At 39.9% G+C, this 27648-nt stretch overlaps 1 non-coding gene across 1 annotated transcript in view; it reads left to right on the top strand.

The window, feature by feature from the left end:
• LOC102287322 (ATP-binding cassette sub-family C member 4) overlaps positions 1-27648 on the top strand; it is a 236515-nt gene that overhangs the window by 180520 nt on the left and 28347 nt on the right. The window contains exons 21-25 of the transcript XR_011466364.1: positions 4729-4876; positions 13843-13957; positions 15249-15359; positions 16318-16418; positions 17477-17668. This is a non-coding gene — a transcript (ATP-binding cassette sub-family C member 4). The remainder of the gene's footprint in view (positions 1-4728; positions 4877-13842; positions 13958-15248; positions 15360-16317; positions 16419-17476; positions 17669-27648) is intronic.

The following is a 27648-nucleotide window of genomic DNA, read 5'->3' as shown; positions in this document are numbered from 1 at the left end:
GCAGTGATTTTGGAGCCCAAGAAAATAAAGTCTTGTTACTGCTTCCTTTTTTCCCCCTTCTATTTGCCATGAAGTGTTAGGACTGGATTCCATGGTTGTTTTTTGAATTTTGAGTTTTAAGACATCTTTTTCACTCTCCTCTTTCACATTCATCAAGAGGCTCTTTAGTTTCTCTTCTGTTTATGCCATTAGGGTGGTATCATCTGCATATCTGAGGTTGTTGATATTTCTCCTGCAATCTTGATTCCAGCTTGTATAGAGTCTTAACTTTCCTATTAATATTCAAGAATGTTAACACTAAACCCCATCTCAGCACAATATCAGGCTAATGGAATTTCTCCTCTAGGTGTATTTATCATATTCTGCAAATTAAATAATTATCTGAATTGTGAAAAATCACCATGTACTCTCAAGTGAAAGAGTCATCCAAAAAATTATTTCTATTTATTCATGTGGATTCATGATTTCTGATAGAATTCCCAACTGATGTGCTCCCAATGGGAAATAAACATATCAAAATAATGATTCCCCTTATTTCCTGGAGCATCAGGACTTGGATCACTTCTTCTGGGTCAACATGTTTCTTGTTGTACACATATCATTGTCTTTGTGCCATGGTGAGACAGAAGTACAGAAGCACTGGCCATGGTAATATGGGCCATCAGATGGGTCTGAAATCCAATCAGATGGGGAGAATTGTGTGTGTAGCTAGGATTAGGCTCATTGAAATTCCTGAGAATGTGGAAGAAAAGAAATGAGACTGGCTTCAAGGAAGGGATCTCTGTCTCACACAGAAATCTGCTCCCTCCCTCTTCAGAGTGTTGACTTTTTGCTTGGATACTATTTTTGTCTTCTACAGCTTCTGTTAACAGTTTGAGACAGCTGGTAATAAAAGATTCATAAATTCATAAATAAATTTAAATATAAACTCTTGCATTGTATATATGTTAATATAATATAATATGTAAAATCCACTATGAAAGTGAATGTTTCTCAGTTGTGTCCAATTCTTTGTGACCTGTGGACTATACAGTTAATGGAATTCTCCAGGCTAGAATACTGGAGTGGGTAGCCTTTCCCTTCTCCAGAGAATCTTCCCAACCCAGGACTGAACCCAGGTCTCCCACATTGCAGGCAGATTCTTTACCAGCTGAACCACAAGGAAAGTCCAATATCCACTATAAGGCTGGATAGGGTATGACCTGTAAATAGAAATAAAACTCTTATAAAAGTCTATTTGAATTGCTTCAGAATTAAGGAGCATGAAATCTGAAGGACCTAATTTAAGAACTTTTGAGAGCAACAGTTACAGGTTTTTAATAGGGACTCAAGGAAAAAGTATTGGTACAGCTCAAGTGGAGCCCTTCATTTTGATCTAACTCTTCTTCCTAGGTTATCTGCCATGCTGGGTTGGTCATAAAAGGCCCTCACCTGGGAAGAGCCAGGCTATTGAAACTGGTGAATATTGTCCAATAAAATAATGTGTCTACTAAAAAGCTGTAATTTGAATTTTTTATAATTGGCATTTCAGATCTTTTTTTCCTGACAACTACTGATGGCAAACCTAGTGACTTTACTTAAGATCACACACAGAAGGAAGGACCCCTCCCCATGAGAAAAAGGTATAGCAAGGTGGGATGTATTAGTTAATCCTATGGCTGTAAGAAATTGTTCAACTGAAAATATAATAGAAGGGAGGTTAGACAGACCTATATTTTCCACTTATGATTGAAATTTGTTCCTTCAGATTCTATGATTTTCATTCTGAATTTTATATTGATACCACAGCAGATGGGAAGAAACAGGAAAAGCAAATGTCTCCATCCAAATAATGCAGTTTGATTCACAAGGGCTCCTGGACACAGAATCACAGTTCTGGACATTTCCTTCTCCTTTCAGGCTCCCCTGCAAACAACTATGTCTCTGGGATTCCCAGAGTACAGATTCTTCCTGTCTTTCTTCATGACCTGCAGTACCTTCCTAGGAAAACTTAAGACAAACACTTACCCTCCTAGCTTATCATTTTCTTACCTATAAATGGAAATGAAAGTTCTTGCTTTTCTCATTCACAAATGGTTGTGAAGATCATCTGAGAAAACTTATCTGTAAGAGCTGTGAAATGATAACCCAAGTCTCTGTGATATAGGCATTACTCTGCTAATGCATCCTCCAAAGATGTGCTAGGAACAACTGCCCTGGACAACAAAGTGTGGAGGCCCTGGGTTGGTGAACAGGGGTGCTGGTTCTAAGAGGACACAGAACACCTGGTGCTAACTTGGATAAGCTATTTGATCTTCCCAGCCCAGCTCCCTTTTGGTCAAAATTTCCAGGAATTGTGATTGCTACCCCAAATTATTCATGTTGTTCTCTGTTTCTCTGGCCTGTGAAATTCAGTTGTTAATCTCTTCTTCAAAGTTTCAATAAAGGATTCCCATGTTCTTCCCTGTGTTTCCCCAGTGCCTTGTGCAGATCACCATGGAACTGTATCCATCTGAGATCATAAACTCTGGAGGCATTGGCCCAAACTCTGTGAATCTGCATATCCTCAACTTTTGACCTCCTTTCATAGCAGGCTAGATACTAAGATAGATACTACACATAGATACTAAGTGCTGGTTGCATTCCTATCACCTGAAACTTTTCACCAGGGTATCATACTTTTCCTGATAAATAAATATGGATGTCTAAATCAGCATCAATCAATGATTTGGGCTTCTATTGTACCTGCTGTGTTTTTAGACCAAGATCATTTCCCAAGATAAAATCACCTCATGGAATGATGTGATGCTCAAGTGAATGATTATGGAACTCTTATCACAGTGCTGTGCATAGAGTAAACACCTGGTAAATGGCACCCCCTGTTGTTATAATCACTACTCCTTAAAATAGTCATTTTTATCATAATGTTAAAAAATTTAATGTATATCCAGAGGATAAAATAAACAAACAAACAAACAAAAAATATATTCATGATTTAAAGTTGTTTATTATTAAAATTCTTCCCCTGATTTCTAGGAAATACCAAAAACTGGTTTTATCACATTTCTATTTTTGTCTGTTCTTTATAAGGCATGCTGATGAGCTCTGAAATTCCTTAAATAAGGTATTTAGAAGAAAAATTTAAGATAAATTAGGAGGCTCAAATAAGTAAAAATAATTTTCCTGGACAATAAATATTTGGTGTATGTTGGGAACAAGTTTAAGTATGTCCTAATGGTTCATGATGTAGACTCTGGCTCCATGGCTCAGGCTTTGTTTTTCCATCAAGCTCCTTTTCCCTTTCCCTGTGCCTCAGTGTTTCCATCTGTAAAATGAGATAAGACTATTACTTGATTGGGCTATTGTGAGGGTAATAAATTAATACATGTCAAGTATTAAATGTGTAGCCCTGTACAGAGTCAGCACTCAGTAAATGTTAACTATGGATAGAAAACCAGCAAAGAAAAATTTCCACTTTAAAAGTCACATTTGCATCTTTTCCTCCTTTACTGGACACTAACTTTGTAATTAACCACTTCTTTATCCTTACCTGGGTAACTGAGGCTTCCGGTTTCCTTATCTGTGATGCCTGCTCATTCATCTCTAGTAATACCTACTGACTCATGATATTTTAGGGTTCAAGTCCTAGTCTCTCTGAACGTAAAATATTCTCTCATCTATTAAAATTAGTAATTCCAGTGTCACCTTTATTTTTTTGGGCAAAAATCACTGTGGTGATTAAAAGAGCTAAAAGTACCTAGAAGATTCTTGGAAGGTTTGGGCAACCTAGATAGCAATCATGTAATAAATTACTTCCCAGGTGGCTAGTAAAGGTATAGAATTTTCCTGTGGCAATGTAGGGATGATTGGAGGTGAAGGCCATTTGATTCTTAGGTGGGGAAGATCCCTGGTCCGTGGACTGCAATTCCAACCCATCTCCAGTATTCTTGCCTGGGTGTTCATTGAAAGGACAGATGCCTGGAGGAAACTGCAATACTTTAGCCACCTCATGCAATCACAAATTGTCAAAAGACCCTGATGCTGGGAGGGGATTGGGGCAACTGAGCACACAGAGGATAATCTTGGCTGGATAAATACTCATTAGGACCACCTTGATAACTTTATTTGGATGGACAAAGGGATCGTCTACTATTTCAATACATCTTTCAGGAAAAGAAGTTTAATCACAACAAAATAGTCTATTAAAGTTTATTTTTCAAAAGAGTCTCTCTGACAAATATTCTCTCATCTATTAAAATTATTTTTCACTCTTCTAGACATTCTACTAAGTGTATTAAAAGTGATTGGTGTGAAGGTTCTTAAGGTGGTGGTGGTGAATCATAGAATAGAGCTTCCCAGGTGGCTAGTGATAAAGAATTCACCTGCCAGTGTAGGAGATGCAGGAGGCATGGATTTAATTCTTTGGTCACGAAGATCCCCTGGAGGAGGAGATGGAAACCCACCCCTGGAATGTTCAAGTGAGTACTGGGAAATGCCTGGTTGGGATGTGCAATGGAGGTTGGCTGCATTTATAAAGATAATTAACCACACCCTGAAAACCTACACAAAATCTTTTTAAAAAATTAGAACCACCTATAATTTTATTTGTTTGGATGGCAAAGCTTGCTGTACTATTTCAATACATCTTTTAAGAAAAGAAGTTTAATCCCAACAAAATAGTCCATGTTTCTGGGTTTATTCTTGCAAAAGAATACTGGATAAAGGGTTGTCATCTGTTTTCAATGCTTGAACATTTCTACAAGTGATTGGTGTGGTGGTTGTGGTGGTGGTGGTGATTCCTTGGATTGCTATACCTGGCTGATTGCCCTTGGGATTTTTTCTTAATTCTGGAATATTTCTTAGATTGACATCTCCGAGATGACAGTCTACCTGGAATGTTCAAGTGAGTACTGGGACTCTCAGGCTGGGATGGCAATGCCCACCAGGCTGCCCCGTATACCATAATTATTCTCCCCTGCAAAATACTGGAGAATATATCTTTTCCTTTCTCCTAAGTCAGCATTAGGTATTTGTATATTATGGGACCTGGGAGTCAGTGTGACCCTTAAGCCAAGTTGAGCTGGTGACAGGTCACCTGCAGCTTTGCATTTTAACACAAGGACAAATGTGGACCATGGGGCCATTTCTGTCTTGTTCATGACATCCTTCTGAACACAGAACAGCCACCCAGTAAACAGTGTTCCAAAAAATAATATGTTTCATCATGTTGGTACTATTGTAGAAGGAAAATAGGGAATTTTTCTTCCCTTAGAGTTACTAGAAATGACGAGGAAAGGCAAATATTAAGAAAAGAAAAGGAAGCATCAGGAAATGTACTCATACGTCAGAGGTGATAGTTTTAGAAAATACATTCTTTCACATACTCCTAAGATGGTAATTAAATTGTAGTTGTTAAATGTATTGAAAAGATAAGCCCTGTTATTTCCAGGTTTGCTCTTTATCATCACCAGTATTTGAGCTGATGTCACACTGTGGTCAGCCCTCCCCAAGGCTGTTCATATAAATGGTGCTGGAAATAATCCCTTCAGGAGGACCCAAGATGAGGATCTGTTTAGTAGACTTTTAGTTTATAACTCCATTCAGCTTCCTAGTTTTAGAATAATGAGGAACATTATTTTATGATTAATCATTCTATTCTTCAGGTTATCAGTTCAGTTCAGTCACTCAGTCATGTCCGACTCTTGCGACCCCATGAATTACAGCACACCAGGCCTCCCAGTCCATCACCAACTCCCGGAGTTCACTCAAACTCACGTCCATCGAGTCGGTGATGCCATCCAGCCATCTCATCCTCTGTCATCCCCTTCTTCTTCTGCCCCCAATCCCTCCCAGCATCAGAGTCTTTTCCAATGAGTCAACTCTTCGCATGAGGTGGCCAAAGTATTGGAGTTTCAGCTTTAGCATCATTCCTTCCAAAGAACACCCAGGACTGATCTCCCTTAGAATGGACTGGTTGGATCTCCTTGCAGTCCAAGGGACTCTCAAGAGTTTTTTTCCAACACCACAGTTCAAAAGCATCAATTCTTCGGTGCTCAGCTTTCTTCACAGTCCAACTCTCACATCCATACATGACCACTGGAAAAACAGCCTTGGCTAGATTGACCTTTGTTGGCAAAGTAATGTCCCCGCTTTTGAATATGCTATCTAGGTTGGTCATAACTTTCCTTCCAAGGAGTAAGCGTCTTTTAATTTCATGGCTACAATCACCATCTACAGTGATTTTGGAGCCCCAAAAATAAAGTCTGACACTGTTTCCACTGTTTCCCCATCTATTTCTCATGAAGTGATGGGGCCAGATGACATGATCTTCGTTTTCTGAATGTTGAGCTTTATGCCAACATTTTCACTCTCCTCTTTCAGTTTCATCAAGAAGCTTTTTAGTTCCTATTCACTTTCTGCCATAAGGGTGGTATCATCTGCATATCTGAGGTTATTGATATTTCTCCCAGCAATCTTGATTCCAGCTTGTGCTTCATCCAGCCCAGCACTTCTCATGATGTACTCTGCATATAAGTTAAATAAGCAGGGTGACAATATTCAGCCTTGATGTACTCCTTTTCCTATTTGGAACCAGTCTGTTGTTCCATGTCCAGTTCTAACTGTTGCTTCCTGACCTGCATACAGGTTTCTCAAGAGGCAGATCAGGAGGTCTGGTATTCCCATTTCTTTCAGAATTTTCCACAGTTTATTGTGATCCACACAGTCAAAGGCTTTGGCATAATCAATAAAACAGAAATAGATGTTTTTCTGGAATTCTCTTGCTTTTTCGATGATCCAGCAGATGTTGGCAATTTGACCTCTGGTTCCTCTGCCTTTTCTAAAACCAGCTTGAACATCTGGAAGTTCACAGTTCACATATTGCTGAAGCCTAGCTTGAAGAATTTTGAGCATTACTTTACTAGTGTGTGAGATGAGTGCAATTGTGTGGTAGTTTGAGCATTCTTTGGCATTGCCTTTCTTTGGGATTGGAAGGAAAACTGACCTTTTCCAGTCCTATGGCCACTGCTGAGTTTTCCGAATTTGCTGGCATATTGAGTGCAACATTTTCACAGCATCATCTTTCAGGATTTGAAATACCTCAACTGGAATTCCATCACCTCCACTAGCTTTGTTCATAGTGATGCTTTCTAAGGCCCACTTGACTTCACATCCCAGAGTGTCTGGCTCTAGGTGAGTGATCACAGCATTGTGATTATCTTGGTCGTGAAGAGCTTTTTTTGTACAGTTCTTCTGTGTATTCTTGTCACCTCTTCTTAATATCTTCTGCTTCTGTTAGGTCCATACCATTTCTGTCCTTTATCAAACCCATCTTTGCATGAAATGTTCCCTTGGTATCTCTAATTTTCTTGAAGAGATCTCTAGTCTTTTCCATTCTGCTGTTTTCCTCTATTTCTTTGCATTGATCGCCGAGGAAGACTTTCTTATCTCTCCTTGCTATTCTTTGGAACTCTGCATTCAGACGCTTATATCTTTCCTTTTCTCCTTTGCTTTTTGCTTCTCTTCTTTTCACAGCTATTTGTAAGCCCTCCCCAGACAGCTATTTTGCTTTTTTGCATTTCTTTTCCATGGGGATGGTCTTGGTGTACTGTCTCCTGTACAATGTCAGGAACGTCATTCCATAGCTCATCAGGCACTCTATCAGATCTAGTCCCTTAAATCTGTTTCTCATGTCCACTGTATAATCATAAGGGATTTGATATAGGTCATACCTGAATGGTCTAGTGGTTTTCCCTACTTTCTTCAATTTAAGTCTGAATTTGGCAGTAAGGAGTTCATGATCTGAGCCACAGTCAGCTCCTGGTCTTCTTTAATGTTGACTGTATCTCATCATTGATGCACAGATGTATTTCATCAATATTAAAACAAATAATTATAATGAAAGTAGAAATGTTAAATATTTTTAAAGAAGGTATAAGGACAGAAAATAAAGGAAGATGTTTGTGTCAGAAACCTTAACTATGGATATTTATTGTAATTTAATACCAACTTAACTCTAGAAACCAAGCCAAGAAGAAAAACATATTGAGTCTCATTGTTCTCTGTATCTACTAAGTGGAAAAATCTAAGTTAATCAAGACAAAGGACTTTTGGTGGTGAAATGTGTGTGTTTCATTTTAAATAATAAACTCTTGAGAGGCATTCATCCTGTGTATTTGTATAAAGTACAGTTGGTGTCATAAATGCTATAGAAAAAATTTTCAGTCAAGAGAACCAGCTAAACTCCCATGAGGTCTGGGTTTTGGGAGGTGTTTGATTGGATTATGGAGCAATAGAGCTAAATGTGTGTGATATTTTGCTGATGTGATTTGGTAGGATGGTAGGACCTGGGAAAACAGAATAGAAGTGATGAGCTCCATTCAGTCTTTTGTGTAGACAGGACTTCAATCATTTTATGATTTGAAGTCAGTCATCAAATGGAGTCATTCAACAGTCTTGTTCAAAGGAGGTTGTTCCATTCAAAGAGGAATTGTTCCAGAAGGAATGTTTTTCAGAAATTTTTGCCTGGAACATGGGTCACTTCCCATCCACATGAAAGTGGAGAAAAGGGCACCTTCTGAGGCCTTTTTCAAAAACAGTGCAGGATTTCACCTGGAAAGTCTGAGAACTTTTTGGCCCCATCCCTGTGGAGTATTTGGATTTTTTGCAACCTCATAGGCTGCAACAATGTTAGACAGTAAATTCAATCCAAATACCCCTCTTCCACATCCCAGGTAACCAAATGAGATGGCCTGTTGATTAGAACATTTATGTTCTCTCTCCAGGTTGTTGGTCTGTGCCATAAATAATGATACCACTTTTTTTTTCTATGCAGTGACTAATCGTATATCTTAAGGCCACTGCTGGAGCCACCAGCAAAAAGACATCTGATCACTATAACCAGAAGGCATAAGCCTACTTCATTCCTGTGTTCTGAAAAACTGCTAAAATGCTGAGGTTTATATTCAGATCCAACTGCCTACCTTTGTGGAGCATTATGTTGAATTTTGTCCTCTTAGTGACAAATCTGCAGCTGATCATAATGGTTTTTATTTTTATAGAACTGAGCATAACTATAATTCAAAACCAGGATGGCATTTGGTTGCATTTCTCTAGCCAAACCTATTCATTTGGCAGTGCCTGAATTATGAATCTGTATCAAATCCTATCTATAAAGATTCCATGATCAACTAGCAATGTCTGCCAGGGACATTGCAAAGGGAGGTTTAGCACATATGCCACATTTATTCAGACCACGGATCCTCAAGTCTGCTGTTTTAAGGCATTCTCATGCCGGATTCCCTGGGACTTTATTCAACCTAAGGTGCTTAGCATGATGTATGGTAATGGCTAGGGCTGTTGGATGTTAGCTAAGTAAGATTTGAGGGTTTTCTGAAGGTAAACAAAGTCTGGAGAAAAGTGCATTTAGTCACACATGGACATCCTTAAACCTGATTATTCTCCCTCTGAGACACTGCTGTTGTGATTAAAGCACAGCCTTGGAAATAAGACAGAATTGGGTCTGACACTCAGCTCTACCACTTAGGTGAGTTAATTTACTTAATCTTGGGCAGGAAGTGCTCTTAATTCCTCAGTCTGGTTTTTCCTCTGTCACAGGTATACTAATACCTGCCTTCTGGGGCTCTCAGGATTTCTTGAATTGAAGCTTGTAAAATACTTGCTGTGCTGGATGTTAGCTCAGTCATATTGATTTGAGGGACTTTCTGAAGCGCCTCTGTCCAAAGTCAAAATACTGGAGTGGGTTGCCATGCCCTCCTACGGGGGATCTTCCCAACCCAGGGACTGAATCAAGGTTTCCTGCCTTGCAGGTGGATTCTTTACCATTTGAGCCACCAGAGAAGCCCATGAATGCTTGAATGGGTAGCCTATCCCTTCTCCAGGGGATCTTCACAACCCAAGAATTAAACCATGGTCTCTTGCATTGCAGGCAAATTCTTTATCAGCTGAGCTGCCAGGGAAGCCCCAAAGTATTTGGTAGTGACTACCAAAGGCACCAGAACTTTGAACATGAGGGTATTTAAATTTTTTTATTTATTTGTTTTTGGTTGTGCTACGTCTTCGTTGGTATGTGGGCTTTTCTCTAGTTGTGGTATGGGGGCTTCTTACTGTGATGGCTTCTTTTGTTGAGGGGACACAGGCTCTATGAGGCTTGGGCTTCTAGCTTGTGAGCTCAGTATTTGTGGCTCTCAGGCTCGAGAGCACAGTCTCAATAATAATTGTGCATGAGTTTATTTGCTTTTTGGCATGTGGGATCTTCCCAGATCAGGGATTGAGCCCTTGTCTCCTGCACTGGCAGCAAGATTCTCATCCACAGAGCCACCAGGGAAGTCCAAATGTGAAGGAATTAAGAACATAGTAACAACTGGCAGTTCTCACATAGGTGAATGATAACCTGCAGCAAGGCTGCCACCCTGGGGTTTTTTCATGTGGTTCCCTGCCCCCGCCCCCAGCCCAGGGAAGATCTGCAGTCCAGGTGGAATGTGTCCCCAAGTGTCCTCAGGGTTGTGGAGACACAGCCGTATGTCATGTAAACTGTAGGGTTACATGTGTCTATGACTTCTGACTGATGTCATGGCTGCTTTATAGTCTGCTTCAGGATCGTGGGCTCGGTCTTTGTGGGGGAAAGGGTGTTATGTTGGGCAAGGTAAGACCAGAGCCTTGACATCCCCTCTCCTCATGTACTAGTTAATTTTCTTTGCAGACCCTCCGGTTCCCTCATTCTGGCATCCTGCTCACCCCTAGTGGGGTTTGAAAGAAACAGGATAGATTTTCACAGGTCAGCATTCCCTCTGGCCCACTGTAACTCGGGTATGAGGTGAGGTAGGTGATGGAGTGTTTTCTTCCCTGGTGTTCAAGGCTGAGATGACATCTAGTTTCTAAAATCAACCCCATCCTCCATCCCTGCTGGAGAGAATCAGCTGCACTTTGATCTCCTGGTGAGGGAGGCCATGCTGAAGAGTTCATTCCAGGACTCTCCCTGGGGGGACAGGCATGCCTGCCTCCTGCTCAGAAGCCTTGTTTGTGATGAATAGTGTTGATGTCACATTTGCTCTGGAAATCACGGCCTGGTTCTAGTGAGTTTTCTGTGTTCTCTGGAGTTGGACTCTTGACATCCTCCTGACAGTGTGATGGGCCCGGAATTCACCTGTGTCATCGCTGTGAGCCCCCTGCTTCCAGAATAATTGAGTTCTGGGGTCTGGTTGGGACGCCTACTGGGAATGCAGAAAAGGCCTGAAGAGAGTTCTTAGCCTTTGTTATTTGGAGCATAAGCTCAGCCTTAAAAGTGCTGTTAAAAGTTTATATTGCTATTTTAAAAGTGTAAAGTTAAAGCTAAAATAAATACAATTAAATGTTACTCAATAGAATAAGGGTTTCCCAGGTGGTGCTAGTGGTAACAAACTCACCTACCAATGCAGGAGACTAAAGAGATGCCGGTTTGATCCCTGGGTTGGGAAGATCCCCTGGAGGAGGGCACAGCAATCCTCTCCAGTATTCTTGCCTGGGGAATCCCATGGACAGAGAAGCCTGGTGAACTGCAGTCTATAGGATTGCAGAGTCAGACATGATTGAAGCAACTTGCCATGCAATAGAATGAAGAGAGAGAACAGTGTGGATGCTGAAGTAAGACCACAGACATGCCCTTGGAAGGTCAGAGACACCATTGAACCACTTTAGGCTCTTTGCCTGAATTAGACACAAAGGGAAATGTTATATCATGTCCTGTTTCAAAGAAGGTTTTTTCCTTACAGCAATATTACAGCTGAGGGTCCCTAACAGTTAGGGTTCCTGATCAGATGTCCCAGGTAGAAAGAGCCACAGGGCTGAGTGGATGGTCAGCTAGGACCCAGCCCAGGCTGTCCTCCCCCCAGCACAGAGCTTCCCACCCTCTCTGAGCTCCAGTGTCTCAGAGGAGGAAGCCTGCTCCTTCCTTTCTTATATGATAGATCCAGGAATAATAAACACAAGAGGAGTTCTGTGTCTTTGCCCATTTATACCCTGCCCCCCTACAGCCACTCCACGCCCGTGGAGCCTGTGTGTATGTCGATAATGACTGAACTGTCACCCAGACAGGCATTTGGATGCCAGGCTAAGGAGTGAAAACCTGAAAATAATTTGGAGTTTCTCCCCTTTGATTCTTTCCCCATCATTTTATATAATTTTTGAGGCCTCCTGCAAGATAAGCGACCTTAACTTCCCCTAAATGCCCAGATTTTATTAACAGGTCTTTTTAGGAGATGTACAAGTAAGAAAGTGATGTCAGCATTTCCTGCTGATACAGCACAAGTTATTACTCACCCCAGACAGAGATCACAGGCTCACTATCTGCCTCTAACAGCAGCAGGTTACAGCCTCATTCATGGTGGAAATGAGAACTGTAAGGGTCCTCCCTGGCTGGCAGCCTGCAGCCCACCTATTCCCTGATGGGCAGGTGCCTAACCCTGGTGCTTGTGGTCAATGGCCTCTTAGAGAAGATGGCAGGAAATGAATGGTCAGTGAAGGGACACCAGACCCCAAACCCACATGAAGTCACTCAAAGAGAATGATCACTAAGGGCACAGTTAGGTTTTATAAGGTATGTGAGTATCACATGCCACAGTGACCTCCAAATGCCAGAAAAAGCATTGAGCAGGTAGTTTTAAAAACCTGGATTAGATTCCCAGAGCAGAAGTCAAGACCATTCAGAGACACCTGGCTACAAGTCCTGTGGGCACAAGAGCGGTGCAGTACCAGGTGTTCTGTGACCCGTGCAGAGACACCTGGTGCAGGTGCAGGGAGAGTCCCAGGATGGGGGAGATGGCAGACTGTCTGCTCCTCTTACTCATCTTGCTCCTGTCCTATGTCTGGCTCTGGTTCAGCATAGGGATGTACTGGCTCTATCCTGGCTCTTAGGTTACTCATCTAAATTGGAGACAGCACACAGATAGCTCACCAAAATTCAGTGTGGTAAGAACTCTCAAAGAGAATTAAATTTAAAAATGTTATTGAATTGGGACTACCCTGCTCATCCAGCATTTAAGAATCTGCCTTCCAATGCAGGGGACTTAGTCTTGATCCCTGATTGGTGAACTAGGATCACCTGTCACAGGGAAATCCTGCAGAAAGAGAGCCCATGTGAACTAGTTGAGCTCTAGAGCCTTTGATCTTAATGGAAGCAGGCACTCAGTCTTAAAACGTGCTGCCGCAATGAAGACCCAGTGCAGTCAAAGAAAATGCTATTGAATCAAAAGTTTGTGAACAGTTTCCACCCAGAGAGATGTCAGTGAAGAATTTGGAGAGAGGCCATGTTTGAGGATTGTGATGAATGAGCTAGTAAAGAGTTCCAGTATCTAAATCTAGGTCAGGTTTGAATTTGGTTAAAGATAGATTCAAGCTTCCCTGGTGGCTCAGCGGTAAAGAATCAGCCAGCACTGCAGGAGCCACAAGAGACACGGGTTCAATTCCTGGGTTGGGAAGATCCCCTGGAAAAGGGTATGGCAACCCACTCCAGTATTCTTGCCTAGAGAAACCTCTGTACAGAGGAGCCTGGTGGGCAAGTCCATAGGGTCGTGAAGAGTCAGACACAACTGAAAAGACTTAACATGCATGCACAAAGATAGATTTAAAGAGAATCTTTCATTTCTAGGTTGTTAAGGTAAAGCTTGACGTGAGCAGGAGTTTGAGCGGCACATGGAGAATTCTCTCAGAAAGGGCATCATCCCTTCTTCCCCAGGCAGCCCAACCAAGAATTCTAGTGCACTGTTTGGCAGAACGTGCAATCACAGCACACGGGAGGCTATGGGTTTCTTTGCATCCAGCCTCCTTGACGTTCTCTGTCGTGTGTCTGTCTCTGCTTCCCCAGCACAGAGCCCAGTGTTTTCCCACTTAGCATCTTCTCTCCAAGGACTCTGGACCATCCGGGCATACAAAGCTGAGCAGAGGTTTCAGGAACTGTTCGACTCACACCAGGACTTGCATTCAGGTCTGTGAGTTTCTGGAGATGATTTCAAAGGATGAGATGTGCTGTCGTCTGAGGCCTGACCTCCCTCTCAGGTGGTCTTGCTGGCCAGCACCTCTCTCTGTGCCACCCCATGTTCCCCTTTGCACACCTGCCTCCCCCACCCCTTCCTCTCAGAATCCCCTCTGTGTGCCTGTCTTCCCCCTTCTCCCCAGACCGACTTCCATTGTCCTTCCATCACGGTGTCCTATAGCTTTCTGTCCCTTTAGGACAGAAGTCAGTATACTTTTTTTTTTCAAACAATAGATAGTAAATATTTTAGATGTTGTGTGCCATTCTATCTCTGTTGTAACTTATCAACTTTGCTGTTGTAACACAAAAACAGGCAAAGATAATACATCAGCAAAAGCACATGACTGTGTTCCAATAAAACTTTATTTACAAAAGCAGGTGATGGCCATTCTTGGCCCACAGGCTATCATTTGTCAACTCTCTTTTCAGGGCATGCAGGGCAGCAGATTTGGTTGAGGTAAATCATTACCTAATTAACAGATTTTTAACTCACTTGGTTTATATTATTCTGAATATTGGTAATATTTTTCCCTAAGTAGAAATTTCAGAATTCCCTCTAGATCTGTAAAATCCTGGCCCAACTCTCCAATCTTTATTGTATCTTAAAGATAAAATGGCATTTTGAAAGTCACATGCAGATCCAGTTAGCTCATGGTTGTATAGACGCTGGCTCCTAAGAATAAACACTGTGCAGGGCCCTGTAGTAAGTGTGGAGGTGCTGAAAACAGCATGTGAGCTGTGCTCTCTGCTGTCACAAAGCTGGGAACAGTTGGCCCTGAGAGAGGATGAGCCTCACGTCGAGGCCTAGCACTGTAGGAAATGCACCAATGAGACCATTTTTCCATTTTCTCCATTGTGATCATATTACTGTTTATAACCTGTGAGTTGAATTTTTTTCTTATTGAAGTACAGTTGATAAACAGTAGTATGTTAGTTTCAGATGTACAGCAAAATGATTCAGTTTTATATGTGTATTTTTTCAGATAATTTTCTATCATAAATTATTACAAACTATTAAATATAGTTCCACAGAGCCCCTGGCTTGATTCTTCTGTGTCCCATATTATCTGGTATCAAAACAGCTTTTTGGAACCTTCATGTTCCTTGGGTGTATAACTTTGCCATCCTACTTTGTGTAAAAATATCTTTTGTAGCTCAACTGAGAAAAATGTTTTCTTGTTCAAAGCAGTTAACATGGTTTTTCTAATTTATTCATTTTGCTTATTATGGTTCACAAATCCAGAGGCCTGGTTCTTGCTTTTGACTATAACCCGATGGTTCTCTTTGCGTCTGGATATCATCTATTTTATCTTCATTTGTCTTGTTGACTTTGGGTCCCTGCTTCTTTCACAAAGTAAGTATGGGTGTAAATAACTATTTATGGTGTGATTAAAATTTATAGCTGTATTTATAGTTATTATATTAAACTCTTGCCACCTTGTCTAACAAGTACAGTTTGATTCTAATGAATTGTATTAAAGCATTTGCAGCATGTGATTCCACAGTGTGGCCCATGTAGAGGGTTATTTGGTCTTGATGGGACCTTTTATTCTTTTCTCTTTGTTTGAATGAGTTGATGTCTACTCAGCGATAGCAAGCTGACCTTAGAAATTTTCCTGGTAGTGTTTAGTAGTTGGATGGAGAGAACCAAATTTGCCACAAAGATTTTTGTCCAACTTAGGACTTTAGATTTTGGCTTTAGGGCTACTGTGGTCTCTTGGTTGTAGGTGCTTGGTGCACTGGGATGAGAAATATTCTCTGTAGCAAAGGACACCATCCTCATCACTGTTTGGGTACCAGATGAGCAGGTCTTGGTGTAAATGTCATGAATTTACCAGCCCTAAATATTCTATAAGAACAATATTGAATCACAGTATTTAATATGGAACAATGAGAATTTTATTTTAGTTTTAAAAGCACTGGCTTTTAGAAACCATTGCCTTGTTTTTCATGGTTTCCAACTATGGCTGCATTGGACATAGAAAGTGACATTGCTTGATTGTTCTTGAAACCACAATGACAAAAGTCTTAATAATAACATTATTCCTCATTGTCTACTGTATATTGACAATGTTGAGATTAAGTTCATTTAATAGTCTTTCTGAATTCATAATGGTTTTAATTTTTTGGGAGGGAGGTTTTAATTGTATTGTGGACTCAATCAAATGATAGTAAAAGTATAAGTAATATTGTCATTATATGTTAATGATTTAAATATTATAAAGGAGTTATCTTAATAAAGTGATAGAAGGAACTGGCCTCAAGGTCAAAAACAGGACTGACTTTTTTCCCCCCTCTTCTTCCTCATTTAGTTTTGAATTTTGGGCAGGTTGGCCTGATACTGTCCTATGCCCTCAACGTCATGGTGGTGTTCCCATGGTGCATCAGGCTAAGTGTTGAAGTTGAGAATATGGTGATGTTTATCTTAACATTCTTAACCTTGTACTACTTCTTGCCATTAAAAAGTGTAAAAGGAATTCTTATGTAAAATATTAAAACTTGTTTTTACATCTAGCTCACAGAGTTTTTATATCATCCTCCATCTGTTTAAAGCTAATGTAAAAAAATATATCTTTTACTCAGTCTTATGTGTGCCATGTCAGCAGGTTTTTATTCATCACAAACTGTCTTCAAATGTAATAAATGTCTCTGTAGGAGGGAGGTTCTATAATCTTGGAGAGAATATAAACCAGTTTGGGGAGAGGTTGTTTATTATTGTTTCTTAACTGGTAATTCCTCATTATTGGTAAATGAAGAATTCAATATTTTGTAGTTCTTTGTTTAATTGATAGATATCTGTCCCTGCCTCATTTTAGCATTTATTCTTGTTTGTATTAAACACCTGAATGTATGCTGCTATCCCTCCTTTTTGGTAGAATAAGCCACCTTTCTGAATGTGCTGTCAAAGATAAGTTATTTTTGTTTAGGAGGCCTTGGTCAGTATTTAAATTATATTCTCCTTTGAGTATTGCATATTGTCCCAAAGAGAGAAAAACAATAAAAATGCAATATTTGCATTTCTCTCTTCTAATAGAGTAGAAAGTGAGAAATTATTAAAATGAGGTTTGATGACCATCCAGTTCTACTCCTCTGTAACACGTGGCCCTTTTATAACCACTGATTAGTGTTCATATATATTCTTTTCTTTGACAAAATTCTTTTTATTTAGATATGGAAAGTGAATAAATAAAATCTTTGCATTCATTTATCTAATTCTTTTAGTTTTAATAAAATGCTGAAGGAAGCAGCCCTAAGTGAAACTGTTATAGGATGATTAATAAGTTTGCAAATCATCAAAGGAGTCATCACACTCCTACTTCAGTCCTTCACAGATACTAAGACCTGGAATATTCTTAACCATATAAAAAGCAGATATAAAGATATAAAAACAGAACACCTTATTTACAGTCTCTGAACATCCATAAATAAAACCTTCTGCTCCTAACCAACATGATGTCATATATGTTTCAGATGATTTCAGTAGAAAGAGTGATAGAATATACAGAGCTTGAGCAAGAAGCACCCTGGGAACTCGAGTTTCGTCCACCACCAGACTGGCCCAACAATGGAATGATTGCCTTGAGCGATGTGAACTTCAAGTACAGCTCAGATGGGCCTCTGGTATTGAAGGATCTGACAACAGACATTAAACCAGGAGAAAAGGTTTGTTTAAGCCATTTGCCTTTTTAAAATTCAGCTGAAGATTTAGTGCCACATCTGCTGTTGACTTTCTTGTGTGTGTTGGGGGGACTCTTTGTTCTTCATGGGTGCAGATTAGATCAGTGACACCACAGGTGAATCTCTCTTGAAAACTGACCAGGGATGGGGATCCCAGTATTTCTTTCCCTGTGTTGTGAACTCCCTCATGGTGGTTGGTGGGTCCTGAGCTCCTGAACTATAATTTAGCCTGACCCAGGACACTATATTGACACCTGATTATTCATGTGGATTCTGAGAAGTCAGTCTTGACTCACTGTCTCTAACTCTCCAATATCTCCTTTTTCCCCATCCATTCTTCTTTGTATTTCTGAAATCTTTTTCTTCCTCTGATGCCCTTCAGCTATGGCCTCCTCCTCTGTTCTTTGAGCCTTCCCGTAGACTTGTCCTCCATTAACCCACACTCGACTGTCATCCTCCTGCCTTGCCCCACAGACTGCTTCTTTCTTAAGCACAGATCTGATCCTTACTGGACTGGGCAAGCTGCTGCTGGAACCATAGGGCAGCCCTAGATCCATTCTAGCATGGGATTGTGTGGCCAGCTCAGAGCCAGTAGAGAAGAGCCAGAATCAGTTCAGTCAGGGTGAAAAACCAGAGCCCTCCATGGAGGCAGAGTTCGGAGACTCAATCAGAGTTGATGAAAGCAAACCAAGAAGATCAGGGAAGATTCCAGGTGGAAGATGGCAGAAAGACTTGTGACCTGGTCCTGTCAGCACCCATGTTTGCAAGTGATGTCCCTTTCCCATGCATCTTGAGGCCCTCAGCTGGGACCAGGGCAGAGTCTTGAAAAACAGACTAATCCAGAACAGACAAGGCAGTAGGCATCTCTTCCCCACCTACCTCTCCAGCCTCAAGTCCTCATGTTCACACACCCCCAACACTCTGGTTGTGTGTAGATTCTCCTAAAGTACTGCACATCCTCCCTGCTTCCCAAGTGTGCACACACGGCCCTCTCTCCTTCAGAGACCCTTCCCCTCTGTCATCTTCTAGTTAAAGCCTCCTCATTTTCTGAGTTAATTCTAATGTGTCTGCTTCCCAATTCCTCCTAATGTTGTATACCCTTAAGACAGCATTTATTGTACATGTGTGTATAAGTATCCTTCAACAGATGAATAGATAAATAAAATGTTACTCACTCACTCTCCCAGCCAGCAGCCCCTCAGCACCCTCCCTGTGCCCTGCAGAATGCCATTTTCTGAGGTAACAGAGCTAAAAATAAGATTCTCCCTGATCCATACAATGTAATATTATTCAGCCTTAAAAAGAAGGAATTTCTGACCCATGGATAAACCTTGAGTACATCATATTAAATGAAATATGCCAGACACAAAAGAAAAAATACTATATAATTCTACTTTTATGGTGTTCCTAGAATAGTCAAATTCTTAAACACAGAAAGTAGAATGATGGTCACCAAGGACAGGGGATGGGAAGTAGGGAGTTATTGTTTAATGAGTATAGAATTTAAGTTCTACAAGACAAAGAATAAAAGGCAAAAAATATTCTGGAGGTTTGTTGCATGACAATATGAAAACTTAAGACTAAACTGTCAATTTAAATATAGTTAAATTGGCAAAGTGTATGTTATATGTGTTTTACCACAATTAAAATAAAGAGAGCATCTTCACATGTTTGTAATTTTGAGTCTATATCCCAGAATACCCTAAGGCTTCTAAAGATCAGGGAACATCTTATTTTTAGCTCTGTTCCCCAGAAAGTGTTCTGCAGGGCACACAGAGTGCTGAGGGACTGCTGGCTGCAAGGTTGAGTGAATAATACATGGATAAGTGTAACCAGTAACCAAAACATACACACAGGGCAACTCATTGTAAGTAACCAGTTTCCTAGATGTGTTAAATACTTTAGGAACTGCTGTTTAAAACCCACTATGTGGGTCTACCTCAGACCCACCTAGTGGACCATAGCCATATTTAATGAATGATACCCTTGTGACTCTGTGTGACGCTGTGGACTGCAGCCCTCCAGGCTCCTCTGGTGATTGGATTTTCCAGGCAAAAATAGTAGAATGGGTTGCCATTTCCTTCTCCAGGGCGTCTTCCCAACCCAGGGATTGAACAGAGGTCTCTTACCTCTACTTGCATTGGCAGGTGGATTCTCTACCACTAGCGCCACCTGGGAAGCCCTTGTGACATGAAAGAATATTAAATTTAATGCCCAAATGATATTCAGGGCCTGGAGGAGGACATGGCAACCTAGTTCAGTATTCTTGCCAGGAAAATCCCCATGTACAGAGGAACCTGGCGGGCTACAGTCCAGAGAGCAGCTTCAGTTAGTTACATGGCAAAAGCTTGCTCCTAAGTATTTCCAGTTTCAGTGTAGGTTGGGAAAATAGTAATTGTACCTCATGATGCAATCCTGTCCTTAAAATCACCATAGGTGATGTTTGCTTACTAGCAGTTAAGTATGTCCATCAGATTTCTCATCATAAACATAATTCTGTCAATTTGCTCCTGTCTTAAATTTTGCCCAAAGACATCAAATATGAATTATCTATATCTTAGGGACATAACATATTTGTATTCTTCTACCTTAAAATTCTCAAATCATAGGACTATCTGAGCTTCTAAAATGTTTGAGGGATGATTTAATCTGGAGACTGAATCAATAACTTCAGTTACTTGACTTTTGATTTGTGTCATGGTCCACTCACAGTATCACCATTAGTTTCATTTCTGTGTTTAAAGATTATAACAGGCAGCATGTTCATGAAGTGATTTTCACACCACCTGTGTACATCCTCAGGTTTCCTCTCCTGCTCACTTGTTCCAGGCCCTGTCACTCCTGGATACCCTTTTATGTTGGATTTGATTGACTGAGGTTGCTGGGAGTGAGCCAGACCAGCAGAAATGGTGCTTTATTCTCTCCTTCATTTCCTCTGCTGTCCCAATTCCTGGAAGTTAGGGTAAATGGGAAAAATTAATAGGTATTATGCTGGTTTCTAATTTATAGAAGAAATAGCAAGCAAAAAATGAGGTAAATAGCACCTTAGGCTTCCTGCCTAGATATTGAACATGGGTTGAGTTTTTCATTTAGATGATTTGATGGTTTATTTGATCATTTTAGAGAGTCTAGGCTATTTTAAAGCATTTTTCAGCTCTACAGGTAGATTGATGTTGGTTTGTTATATTTTTTTCTGCTCAGAGTTATTACTTGGATAATACATTTTAATAGATGCTTACTAGACCTTGATATAATGTACAAATATGCTGTTTTCCTACATTTTCTCCTTGTTTTTTCCTCAGCAACCCTCTCCCCACTCCCAAATTGTCCCACTTTCTCTTTACTAGCTTCCTAATTCCTCATGACTCAGACTGTGGTGCCAGGGTCAACAGCACCTCCATCTCCTGGAGCTTCTTAGAGATGAAGAAACCCATTCTCATCCAGACTTCTTGACTCAGCATCAAATTTGAACAAGACCTCCTACTAAAGAGCTTTCTCTCCCATAGACAGTGTTTGATGACTCATAACCCATGATTTCCATGAAACATTCTTTGACAGTTTGAAATTGAGCTCATGAATCACCCAAACCCCTCTTGTGTCTGAGCATGAGACTCTAGAAAGTTCTGTATCACCTACCACCCTACAGATTCATATTTATATTCTGCAAATCATGCCTTTACATTATAATCTAAGACTGTGTGATTCCATTGCATTTCTTTGCATCTTTTCAGTGAGTCTGTCTTCATCACAGGCAGTTTTCATCCTGCTCCAGCCTTCCCCACACCAGCCTCCTGCAAAGACTGGAGAGATTTCCCACAGGCTCAGTCCTGCCTGGACCTAGAATCAGAGACAGTCCCACACAGCAGTGTATGTGCAGCTCTTTCACCACCTAATGGGATAAAAAATGAGTCTTGCTGCCCCAAGCAGTGCCAGAAGTCTGTTTGGCCTGTTTCCTGGGAAACCTTATGTCCCACTTAGCTGCAGGGTTCTTCCCCAGCCCACCTGTAGGTGCTGGTTTTTCCTGCTGACAGCCTGCCCACCTGATCTCAGTTCTGCTCTGTGTTCAGAGATTTTTGTCCTTCTTGTCCCACCCACTACTTTATACTCTTCCGTGTCCACATCTTGCTTAAACTCTTTGGCCATAGGGTCTCCATGTTAGGTCTGTTCCTTTAACTGTAGCTACACCTCTCCCCACTTTCTCTGTTCTAGTTAGCCAGAGGGACATAATAGGGAGTCAAGCCAACCAGGTGATAAAGAGGCCATCAGCAGAATGGAAAAGAACCTGACATATATGGAATGAGTCCCATCCTGGCACTTAAAAACTTTATTATTTCAGGCAGATTAGTTAATCTAACTAAGCTTTGACCTTCTCTTTTGCAAAATGGAGGTGACAGGACCTAATCTCTAAGGTAGTTGTACAACTTAAACAACATAAGATACATAAAACACCCAGCATGGAGATTAGCATGCAGTACATGCTTGGACAAAGATAGCTGTCATTTTCATAAGGTGTAAAATGACCATAATCACTTATACTTTGTTTACTTATAAACTGTCTATCTCATGAAAATGAGAAGCTTAGCCATTTGCAATTGTATTTATGGCTATAGAATCCATCTGTTGTGTCTGTTTTCTGTCCAGCTTATCACATTTCTAAACAATATAGTAATAGATCTTTCATCCATTTCTCCAGCCTGAGTTAAAAACCTCAGCTCCCTACAGAAGCCTCTTTTGCACAGGACACCATAGGTAATAATACAAAGGCAAATCCAATGCAGATCCTACTGTCAACATATACAGTCCAGTTGAAGAATAAGAAAAAGGCTGTATTAACTTTGTAAGAACTTTTATGGAAGTTTATTAAAATATGATGGTATAACATCTGTTAGGGTTGAAACAAGCCCCCATGAGGGGAGAAATGAAGAATTTCCAAGGAATTACATAGGTAAGAGAGGCTTTAGTGACTTGTGGTTAGAATTTTAGCAGGTGGAAATGTATGTGAAAGTCATTCCAGTAAGTGGGACATAAGCAAAACATGATGCTCTGATTCTGTAAATGAAGACCTGACTGCTGCTAAGGTTTCAGTCATGTCCGATTTTAGACCCCAGGTGGGCAAATGTCCCTGGGATTCTCCAGGCAAGAACACTGGAGTCATTTCTCCAATGCATAAAGTGAAAAGGACATAAGTCTTGTCCGAAACATGATGTGGGATTTTCCAGGCAAGAGTGCTGATTCTGTTCTCCGAATGAAGACTTAGGCACCTAGTATTCAGTTAAGTGAACTATCAGATGTATAACACACTTTCATGTTCAACTCCACAACTACCTAGTGACCCCAAGGAAACTGACTCATGGACGTGAAGGATGGAGAGGTCAGATATCCTGGGGTGGAGTGATGGGCACAGAACTGGCCTTTGTGAGGTTAATCTGAGAAGTGAGAGCATGTGCACCAGAGTGGGCAGACGTGAGAGTCAGGGAGCCAGAAACTCTTGTGCCTCTAGGAAGATGTCCTGGGATTCCACATTTTGAAATCAAACTGATGTAAATTAAAACTAAGTTATAACACATGGGTTTGTGAATGTGCAGGGAAACAGCTGAAAGTAGAAATTGCTATCATATTTCTGGAGGTAGTTTGGCAGTACTTAAGAGTCTACTTTAAAAATGTTCATACCTGTTTCTTGGCAATTCCACATATGAGAACTTATCTTAAAATAATGACAGTTGTTTGCAAAGATTTGGCTTCAAGGATATTTAACACACAGTTATTTATAATAGCAAAATATTAGAGACTGCCTAAATATTCACCAATAGGGGGTTTATTAAATAAATTATCACATACTATAGTATTATATAGTCATTAAAATAAATATTTTAGTGAATATTAAATGAAAACAAATTGCAATATGTTCATATCTCTTTTTGTTTAAATGAGTTTTTGTCTTCAACATACACACACATAGATACACACACATCCAGAAAGAAAATACATCAATATCTTAGGAATGGATTTATTGGTGTGCAGGGGTGATGACTAGTATTTATTTACTTTCTAGATTTATTTGCATTGATTATGATTAATAAAAAGATTTGTTTGGTTTTTTAAAAGCTAACACAGCCTGTTATCACATAATGATTATGGTCATTAAAATAAGGGATTGAGTCATGAAACATTGCAGGTATAGAATCTGTAGGCCTTGGTACCATGCTGGAATCAGGGAAAACTGGAAAAAAGTGGACAGTTGAGCCTGGGAAAGAAGTAATGAGATTAAAGTAGGAAAGTCAGAAGAAGTGGCTGTTTTGTGGGGGCATTTGATGTTAATCATGTGGAGTTCAATGTATCAGTATGGAAATAGATCCAGGGGTGGATGTCAACAAGTTGGTGTGGTTGTCAGAGACCAACCTTGGCCTGGTTGGAAAAACAAAAAGGAGCAGTTGTAAAGCTGAGGTAAGACTGTTTCCAAGTACCTTTGGATTTAGGAATGTAAAATTACTGATATTGGTGACATTCCCCACAGGCACTTAGCAAAACCCTTTGGTGACCTGGGAAAGACTTCCAAACATAGCTTTGAAAACTGAATGGTAGAAATAGCCTGGGCCAGATTTTCTTTGAGTTGCCTTTTTCTTATTCTTCTTTTTGGAATTTATAGTTTATAGTCCTGCTCACAAACATTCTTACAACACAGTTCTCACCTATGTCCTGATGTGTTTTGATTCACATATGAGAACACCCAGAAATACAGGGATACCTGGTTTTCTTGTGATTGACTGATACTGCATTTTTTGCAAATTGAACATTTGTGGCAACCCTGCCTCAAACATGTGGATCAGTACCATTTTCCCTACAGAATTTGCTAATTTCATGTCTTTGGGTCACATTTTGATAATTCTCACACTATTTCAAACTTATTATATAAATTTGTTGTGATCTGTGATCAATGATCTTTTATGTTACTGCTATAATTTGCCAGAGGCTCAGTTGATAGTTAGCATTTTTAAACAATAAAGTTTTTTTTTTTAAATTAAGATACTAATACTGTTTTTTAAGATGTAACACTATTGCTCACATGACAGACTGTAGTATAGCATACCATGACTGAGTGACTGAACTGAACTGAACTGAACTTTTATATAGATGGGAAAACTAAAAAAGTGTGATTTGTTTTATTGCAATACTTATTTTATTGCAGTGGTCTGGAACTGAACCTACCATGTTGCCCAGATCAGCCTGTACAGAGAACATATGAGCTATTCATGTATGCAGAAGAACCTGCCTACATGCAGAAAATGACCCATCAGTGTTAAAAAATTAAGATAGAAAATTGGCTACAAAGATAAATCAACTAAAGCTACTTTTCTTACATGTAATCTCTGTAAAGATAAATTCCTTTTTGAAGTGCCATTATTGATCTTATAGATTAAGCTTTGGAACTTTGAAGATATTCAAATGAGAAAATATGTAAGGTTCCCAGAATATAATCAGTGCTCAGAAAGATTTAATTCTTCTCTGTTTAAAGCTGTGAATTTTAAAAATTTACTAACTGAATTAATTTCAGGATGGGGACAAATGATTGAATGTTGATATATGGCATTTTTGTAAAGTTAAAAAAAAAAAAAAAAAATTTACAACTGAATTAATTTACAAATGATTGAAAGCAAATTCAATAAAATTCAAATAGAGAGAAAATCATCTTTTGAGAAGCTCTTACTAGGGAATCTGCAGTTATGCAAACTCATTGCTATAAAAAAACCAGTTTCTGCATACATGCTTTTATTTATTTTTATTGAAGTATAGTTGATTTATAATGTTGTATTACTTTCAGGTGTATAGCAAAGGGATTCAGATGTATAGATTCTTTTTCCATATAGATTATTACAAAATACTGAGTATAGTTCCTTGTGCTATATGGTGAAGTGAAGTTGCTCAGTCATGTCCTACTCTTTGTGACTCCATGAACTGTAGCCCACCAGGCTCCTCCATCCATGGGATTTTTCCAGGCAAGGGTACTGGAGTGGATTGCCATTTCCTTCTCCAGGGGATCTTCTTGACCCAGGGATTGAATCCAGGTCTCCCACATTGTAGCCAGATGCTTTACCATCTGAACCACCAGGGAAGCTATAGGGTAGGACCTTTTTATTTTATATATGGTAATGTGTATGTGCTGTGCTATATTTAGTCACTCAGTTGTGTCTGACTCTGAGATCCCATGATCTGTAGCCTGCCAGGCTCCTCTGTCCATGGGGATTCTCCAGGCAGGAGAAGAAGTGTGTATATGTTACTCCAAAATTCCTAATTTATTCCCCCACCACTTTCCCCTTTGGTAACCATAAATTTGTTTTCTATGTCTGTGAGTCTGTTTCTGTTTTGTAAATAAGTTCATTTGTATCATTTTTTTTAAGATTCCACATGTAAGTGATAACATGATATTTTCTTTGCCTTTGTCTGATTTACTTCACTTACTATAATCTCTTGGTCCATCCATGTTGCTGCAAATGGTAACATTTCATGACTTTTTATGGCTGAGTAGTATTCCCTTTGGAGAAGGAAATGGCAACCCACCGCAGTGTTCTTGCCTGGAGAATCCCAGGGACGGGGGAGCCTGGTGGGCTGCCGTCTATGGGGTCGCACAGAGTCGGACACGACTGAAGCGACTTAGCAGCAGTAGCAGTATTCCCTTTATATATGTATCACATCTTCTTTATCGATTCCTCTGTTAATGGACATTTAGTTTGCTCCCATGTCTAGGCTACTTTATATTGTGCTCTGCATGCATGTTTATAGCACACAGTGAAAAGCCAACTTTTATTTTTTTATTTTTTTTTAATTAATTTTATTTTATTTTTAAACCTTACATAATTGTATTAGTTTTGCCAAATATCAAAATGAATCCACCACAGGTATACATGTGTTCCCCATCCTGGACCCTCCTCCCTCCTCCCTCCCCATACCATCCCTCTGGGTCGTCCCAGTGCACCAGCCCCAAGCATCTATTAAAAAGAATACATTTGAATCAGTTCTAATGAGGTGGATGAAACTGGAGCCTATTATACAGAGTGAAGTAAGCCAGAAGGAAAAACACCAATACATTATACTAAAGCCAACTTTTATAATACAGTTTCATTCCTAATCAGCATTTTACCTGCATTATTGTGATTCTTTGATCTTATTTTTAATGTACTAATTTCTTTATGCCTTGGTTTTAAATTACCAGACTGATTCTTGACATATATCTTTCCAAGGCTTAACTATAAGTATTAATTGGTTTGTAAAATGCCTTTTGAACTGTTCAGATGAAAGGTTCCATATAAATAGCAAATGTTTTTGTGTTGTTGTTGATTTTATTATATGTGTTTTGCGTACTGGCTACTGTCTTTTAAGACACTGAGATGAGTATTTTGCAATTTTAAAATGATTCCTTTCAAGACAGACCATAACCAAGGCATTTAATACCTTGAGTGATTTGTTTTCTCTACCAGAGAATGTATGTGTGCTCAGTTGCTCAGTCGTTTCTGACTCTTTGCAACCCTATGGACTTTAGCCTGCCATTCTCCTCTGTCCATGGGATTCTCCAGGCAAGAATACTGGAATGGGTTGCCATTTCCTACTCCAGGGAATTTTTCCAACCTAAGGATTGAACCACTACATCGTTGACGTCTCCTGCATTGGCAAGCAGGTTCTTTACCACCAGCGCTACCTGGGAAGCCCAGAGAATAAGCCCTTTTAAATAAGAGAACTCTGGGAAAATGTATACTTATTTATATGTAACAGTTCTGATTTGATTTGTTGATATCTCTATGAAATTATCCATAAAATTCTCAAGGTTCAAAATATGCAGACAGTAGAAATAAAAACTAAAGATTTATTTCTTATGGAACACTTAGGCAACTTCTGATTTTTTGTTGCTAGTAGATTGATTCTGTTATTTTTAACTCTTCTTTGGACCAGGGATCTCAACCCGAAGACATTTG

Source organism: Bos mutus, chromosome 12, assembly GCF_027580195.1.
Source record: "Bos mutus isolate GX-2022 chromosome 12, NWIPB_WYAK_1.1, whole genome shotgun sequence".
Lineage (NCBI taxonomy): Eukaryota > Metazoa > Chordata > Mammalia > Artiodactyla > Bovidae > Bos > Bos mutus.
Note: the sequence above shows the minus strand (reverse complement) of the source record. Positions and strands in the feature narration are given on the sequence as shown.